Below are 7,102 nucleotides of genomic sequence, written 5' to 3' on the forward strand. Positions count from 1 at the left end.
GAACTAATGGACCAAGAGTGTTAAAAACTTATTTAAACAGACGAGAGGGAACACAGTCCAGAGGTGAATTAGAAGGTTGCATGTGGTCCACGATGTCCTTTAAAACAGCAAGAGTCACCGGCTCAAACTGTTCAAAGGATGCTGCGGATGGAGGAAGTGAGGAGGGGTCTGTGTAAAGGTGTGTTGAGGAGGGTCTCAGAGCAGAGATTTTATCTATAAAAGACTTAGAAAACTGTTCACACAGTGCAGAAGATTCAGCAACATGAGCAGCATCACAAGGATTCACAACAGAGTTAAAAACATTAAAAAGAACCCGAGGTCTGTGACTGTTGTTTGAAACTATGTTAGATAAAAAAGCAGTCTTAGCAGCTTTAACAGCTCTCTGATAATTTATCAAGCTGTCTAAAGATGTCCAGGGAAACCTGCAGTTTGTCTTTACTCCATTTCCTTTCTGCTCGTCTGCACTGGCGTCTGAGCGCGCGGGTGGATTCGCTCAGCCACGGCTGACATGACTTCCTCTTTTTGGTTTTTAGAGGAGCAACAGAGTTCAGAATGTCAGTGCACACAGAACTAAAAAGATCAGTAAGCTCGTCCACGTTAGACACAGAGCAGAACTGAGGGTTGCAGGAGACAGAGTCATTAAAGCCAGCGGAGAAGCGCAGCGCGGTGTTTGAATTAATTGCGCGTGCAGAACGCACAGATGGTCCAGCCCATTCCTTCCTGCCAGAGACCACCGCAGTGAACAGAACCGGTAGATGGTCAGATAAAAGAGCTCCACAGATGACACATTTATCCCATAAGACAGGACCAGATCCAGTGTGTGTCCTTTTTCATGAGTTGCACCCGTGACGGACTGCGTGAGATTAAAAGAGTCAATAATGTTCAGAAAATCTCTGACCAGAGGTCCAGCCTCACAGCACACGTGCAAATTAAAGTCACCAATTATTAAAAAGCTGTCGTATCGTAGCATAAGTCCCGTCATAAAATCAGTAAAATCTTTAATAAAATCTTTGCTGGCCGGTAGATTGTAGCGCAGAGTAAAAGAGGAGAGAAGTTTATCTCCACCATCTGAAGTTCAAAACTCTGGTAAAAATGAGTGGGGATCAGCCGACATTTAAAACTAGATTTAAAAACAGAGGCTAATCCACCTCCTTTACCGGTGGTCCGAGGAGAGCTGAAGAAAGCGCAGTCAGGAGGGAGAAGTTCAGAAAAAGGAGCCGACTCACCAACATGAAGCCAAGTTTCTGTCAAGAACATAAAATCCAGTTTTTTGGAGGTAAAAAAGTCATTCAGAATAAAAGTCTTGTTGGTTAGGGACCTTGTATTCAGCAAGGCTACTCGGAGAGTCTGATCCTTGATGCCCGCAGCAGGTGCGCGGGCCAGCTGGCCGAGATTTTTCAAGTTTATTGTGCCACGTTTGGAATTCCTTTCACGTCGCCAGTATGAAGTCTCATGTTCCAAATGAAGAGATGGAGTCACAGATTTAATCCAACGATGTCTCCATTCATACAGATAGTTGCTTGTATGATAGTGAGAGAGACCAGAATTGTTGCCAGATATTATCAGATATGCTTTAATTCTCACCAAAAATCCTCCTCGCTTTCCGCGTCTCCTCGGGCGTCTCCGAGGTTGAAAGGCGCACGGCGCAGATAGTCCGGTATGTTTGACAGGTGAGGAGGTAGTTGTGATGAATCATTACTAGAACCAGATAGTGGCAACTTAACATGTCGGAGGCTGAGAAGAGTTGTGCGGTCATAGACGAGCAGAGCAGAGGCATCATAACAAAAAATACTAAAAAGCAAACAAACAACAAAAAACAAGCAGAGCATACGTGGCAAGCGGCTGGCCGTAACTGGCGCCATCTTTCACTAGTCACTAGTGATGGAGAATCCAAAGCTTTCTGAAACATCAACTTACTGCTATATTAATTGTGTTGAAATTATGTTTTTAGAAGCATTTGATATAATAAAACACCACTAGAGTGTGCTCTTGTAGAACAAACTTCCAGTTTCAGTTCATAAGACTGACACATTGTCCAGTTTTAAGACTGGGCTTAAGACTTTCTTTTTTTGATAAATCCTATAATTAGGGTTGACTTGTTACTCTTCCTTAAGCTTAGACTGCTGGAGGACAAAATGACCTAATTTCCTTAAATGATTTTCTAAAACTGAACAGTTTTCATTTGATAATATTTCTATCTTAACATGTGATTCTTGACCTGCCATTGTGTATCTGTTCCTACCAAATCCAGCCCGTCAAAGGCCGCTTGTCCTGAGCTGGTTCTGCTAAAGGTTTCTTCCTCATGAGGGAGTTTTTCCTTTCCACTGTCGCCTTCATGCTTGCTCAAGATAAGAGTTCTGCTATGGAGTAAAATTCAAAGCGGTCTGCTCCTCAGATAAATAATGTTATTAGCTTACTTTTTATATTTATGAATGTTTATGTTTATCTTTTGAGCCTATACGCTCCACACTGGCTTGTCATCTATTATCTGCATCATTTTTATGTCTATATTCTGATTTACTTCATTTTTTATATTGCTTTGTGTGTTGTTCTGTCTGTACAGCACTTTGGTTGGCCTTGTCGCTGTTTTAAGTGCTCTATAAATAAAATGGTATGATATGTTCATCCTGAGATGACTTCTGGTGTGACTTGGTGCTGTATAAATAAACTGAATTGAATTGGTAGTAGCTGAGAGTCAACCAGAACTCGTCACAAGATCTGAGGTTATTCATTATGACCACACTGGCTGTAACTCCAACATGTTTCATTACAAGACGATTTTAGTTTAGAAATTTGAGAAGAAAGGCGGCGGACGATACGCATTTGTTTAATTTAAATGATCAACGATGTCTTTATTTTTAGATTTCTACTGTAAAAATCTGATTGTAGGCATGAAACATTGTTTGTGGTAATAAAATATGACCACATTACATTTCAAATCAAATCAAGCTGCAGGTGCTGGTTTGTACCGGCAGAGGGCGATACTGAGTCGTGTTTTGGTGGCGCGTCGAGTGAAAGGAGGCAGGAACAGACAGGAACACAGGGGTTGTTGCTGCAGAGAGGAGAAACTCCCCAGTCTGCCGTGAACAGGAGTCCAGCGGACATCTGTGACTCTGAAACATTTATTTACGGCGGGAGATCACGTTCTGCTCAAAGAAAAGCTCTTTCTGAGAGGACTGCAGCGCACAGGACGGGATCTCCAGAGGACCAGACAGAAGACAGTCTCTGATTCATCATCACGGAAAACGCTGCAGGTAATCTGTTCATGTTTCTCCACACACAAAACTAATTTAAAACTATTGTTCATGACAATCAGCAGACAGTGACACGTCCTGAATGATGTGTGAACAGGTGAAAAAACTGCAGGTGTCTCCCAGCTGTTCAGAGACAAGGTGTTCTCAACTTATTATAGGCTCTATTTCTTCTCAACACCCATAGAAACAGATTAGATTGTAAAAGCTCATCTTTTGTTGTCGTGTTTTACTTTAAAAGCAGTGTTTTTAATGAAATTACTTTGATTCAGAGTTTGTCTCAACCTGGGTGTGCTGCTGGACATTTACTTGTTCTTCACCAGTTAATAATAAGGAAGTGGGTTTTATGCGTCTTTTCTGACTAATAAGAAACAGACAGTTTGGTAGGAAATGGGGCAAGCCTGAAGTTGTGCAAGTTAGAAAATGTCCAAGCACAACATAATCCAGATTATAATGTCACATACTTAATATTAGGATGTCTTTGTTAGGTCAAGAGGTGCTGCCTGATGTTAAATCTTGTGCTTTTAGTGAATTAATCTGAATATTACTTGAAGAAGTTCCTGTTACATTATTACTGCTCTTGCCAGAGGAGTGTTACATTTTTCTGCTGGTCACTGTCAGTCTCCTCATACATTCCTTTAACCTCATCACACCCAAAGATTCAGTGGACTGCAATGAAACAGGTCTGAGAAATCAAACAGAAAAGGAAACCAGTAAAGCTGAAAACAGTGAAAGCTGCTCAGTGGGAAGAGAAGCTGTTTTCGACAGCAGCTTCTTTCCTCAGTGGCATTTTGGTTGTTCATTGCTGGTTTAAAAAAAAGAAAGTAAAAAAACTTGTATTTTTAGGCTTTACTGAGTAAAAATGTCCCTTTTTGATTTCATGAAATGTAAGAGAGCAGAACATTTTATTATATATAATTTTGATGCTTCAAAAGTGGCCAAAAACTCTAAAAGTATGACGTTATAGTTCATTGTTAGTTTCAATCAAACTGTGACTTATGGATCATTGTAAAAGATGAACAATTGTGCAGATCTGATTGGTTTTGAACCAACCAGTATTTTTGATGTTGGTTACAGGGCAAATAAAAGGATACAGGAACTGAGAGTGCTTTTATTCTGGCGAATCTCCTTCATCGCCCTGATTTGACTGAAAGGCGGCTCAGCTGGGTGCCACAGGACGTTTGAAAGGGAAAACAAATCATGCAAATTCCCTGTTCGCTCCTCAGGAGTAACGCCTGACCTTTCATCCTGCACTGCTTCTGCTCGTTGCAGTGAGCACATCCGAGTGTGATGTGATGTTTTCCACATGAGTAGCAGCAGAAGGGCCAGACTCGCTGGATGACTGTCGGCCCTTTCTGCTTCTCTGAGGTTTTGGCACCAGGTGTTTGTGCATGTGAGGCTGTCAGGTAGTCATCGTCAGTAACTCAGAGCTGAGGTTAACAGTGGCAGATCTTATGAGCTCGTGGTAAAAGATGCAACATTTAGCAGCCGCGGGGCCTTTAGTGCAGTCTTGTGATGCTCGGGTCAAAGAGCACCCTATGCGTTTGCTGCACTGTGGGATCTTAGTAGAGACTGGACCAAAATAACAAACATATGAGGCTCATTATGACAGTTACACAAATGTGCTGCTTTCTGTCTCCCATTCCTGTTAATGACTCGGCTGCCTGATGCGTCTCGTGTCCATGCAGGGGTGTGGTCCCACATGGGCTCTGGTTACATTCATTATGTGCAGGTTAAAAAATGGTGCAGTGCGAGGGAAGTTCCACACTTTGTTGTGTTCGTGTGAGTTTTATCAGCCTGCAACTCCTGTCAGAAGAGCCTCACTCATCTCTGTTGCAAGGAGCTGAACGCATGGCAGGACTCCCAGGATGCCGAGCGACACCTGTTTGTTGTTTTCACCTGTCAGAGAGAATCAAGTTAATTTATTCCAGCAGAGCTGATAAACTAAATAAATGCTAAACGCTTGTCTCTGTTACAAAATGTTCCCTACACTGGGGTACAGTTTCTGAAACATTTTCATGCTTTACTGTGGATACAAATAATGTTTTTGCATGTGTTCATTTGGTACAGTCAGCAAAATATCTCATGAAGGGATTTTAACAAAAGTCTCGGAACATTTTCATCTGACTTCCTGTCAGAGTCAGTCCTGTTCAAAATGGCCACCACAGCTCATCAGCCTTAGCCCATACAAACAACAACCTTTAACTCCACCAGTTTTATCTACATTGAGCTAAAATTTGGAGTGGTAGTAGCTGAGAGTCATTCATAACTTGTACTATAAGCACTAACAGACGATGTGAGATCACACAGGTATCATATGAGTTGGCATAACCTCAAACACAACATGACGTTATGTTCAAGGTTTGACCAAAATGGCAAAAATTCCATAATTTCCCATCATCGGATAATTTTTGTGTCAAACTCTCCCACGAAAGACGGAACAATTCATAACATAAATTCTCAAACAATTACAAATCATCTTACTGATAAGGATCTGTTGCGTAGGACATTTAAAGAGATATGAAGACAACAACACTTCTGATGATGGAGAACAAATTCCTGAAACAGGTAGTGGTTGAGCTCAAATTAAGCACCTCACACTATCAGGCATGATCAGAAACTTTAAATATTATTTAATCAAGTCTCCCCAGGGGGAAAATAAAGCATATTATATTCTATTGTATTACAGGCCTGTTGAATGAGAGCAATGAGCCTCCTCCAAATAGTTTAAGAACGAATCATTGTTGAATCAGAATAAGGATCTAAACTCAGATCAGTTTGACCTGTTTCCTTCAGTGACCTGGTTCATTTTAAGCTCCTGGTGTTTGTGCCGTTGAGAACAGAGTTGTACCTCTATCTGAGCACAGTATGGGCTGTTCTCTCTGCCCGTTTTCTGTTTTATTGTCCTCATTTGTTGGCCAGCTTCCACTCATGTCAGCACATACCACATACTCCTCTGACTGCCATTAGTGCGCAGTCAGGAGTCATGACTGTGTAATTAAGTTACTTTTTATTATTTGGATTGTTAGAAATGTTGACCCAAAGAACCCAGAGTGTCTGGTCTCCTTCGCTACTGCACACAAACCTGGAAAAACAAACCGACTCGTTCTTTTAACCAGGATAACGTGACGTGATAGAAGAGCCGTTTAGTTGGCTGATGCATTTGTTTTATCAGGAAAAGCAATATTTAACTGAGATATGAAAAAAATACTCGTTTATGTTTTGAAGGCAGCTGTTCTCTGACCAGCTGACTCTGAAAGTGAAAGATGTCGGCTTTATGATTAAAGGTTCAACACTTAGCTTATGTAAGCACGAACTGAACACTCTCATTAGGTCATTGTGCCTTCATTTTGGGAAAAAAAATCTCATTACAGAGGCACTAATTGGAGAAAAAATCCTCATAATTCAAAGCTTTATTGCATTATAGTCAGTTAACGATCTCTCACTCCCATTGGCCTTTGAAGCTGGTGCTGAACACGTCACATCTGTTTTTATATGAGGTTCCACTCTGGTTGGAGTGCTCCAAACATGCTCATACTGTCCAAACGTGCTCGTACTGTCCAAACGTGCTCGTACTGTCCAAACGTGCTCGTACTGTCCAAACGTGTTCGTACTGTCCAAACGTGCTCGTACTGTCCAAACTTGCTCATACTGTCCAAACGTGCTCGTACTGTCCAAACTTGCTCATACGGTCCAAACGTTCTCGTACTGTCCAAACGTGCTCGTACTGTCCAAACGTGCTCGTACTGTCCAAACGTGCTCGTACTGTCCAAACTTGCTCGTACTGTCCAAACGTGCTCGTACTGTCCAAACGTGCTCGTACTGTCCAAACGTGCTCGTACTGTCCAAAC

At 41.7% G+C, this 7,102-nt stretch overlaps 1 protein-coding gene across 1 annotated transcript in view; it reads left to right on the forward strand.

Annotated features, from left to right (window-relative positions):
* Positions 1 to 3,199: 3,199 nt before the first annotated feature.
* pip5k1bb (phosphatidylinositol-4-phosphate 5-kinase, type I, beta b) overlaps positions 3,200 to 7,102 on the forward strand; it is a 55,908-nt gene continuing 52,005 nt past the window's right edge. The window contains exon 1 of the mRNA XM_037681070.1: positions 3,200 to 3,254. The gene's annotated coding sequence lies outside the window, so the exon portion shown is untranslated. The remainder of the gene's footprint in view (positions 3,255 to 7,102) is intronic.

Source organism: Nematolebias whitei, chromosome 8 (genome assembly GCF_014905685.2).
Source record: "Nematolebias whitei isolate Nwh7 chromosome 8, NemWhi1, whole genome shotgun sequence".
Taxonomy (NCBI): domain Eukaryota; kingdom Metazoa; phylum Chordata; class Actinopteri; order Cyprinodontiformes; family Rivulidae; genus Nematolebias; species Nematolebias whitei.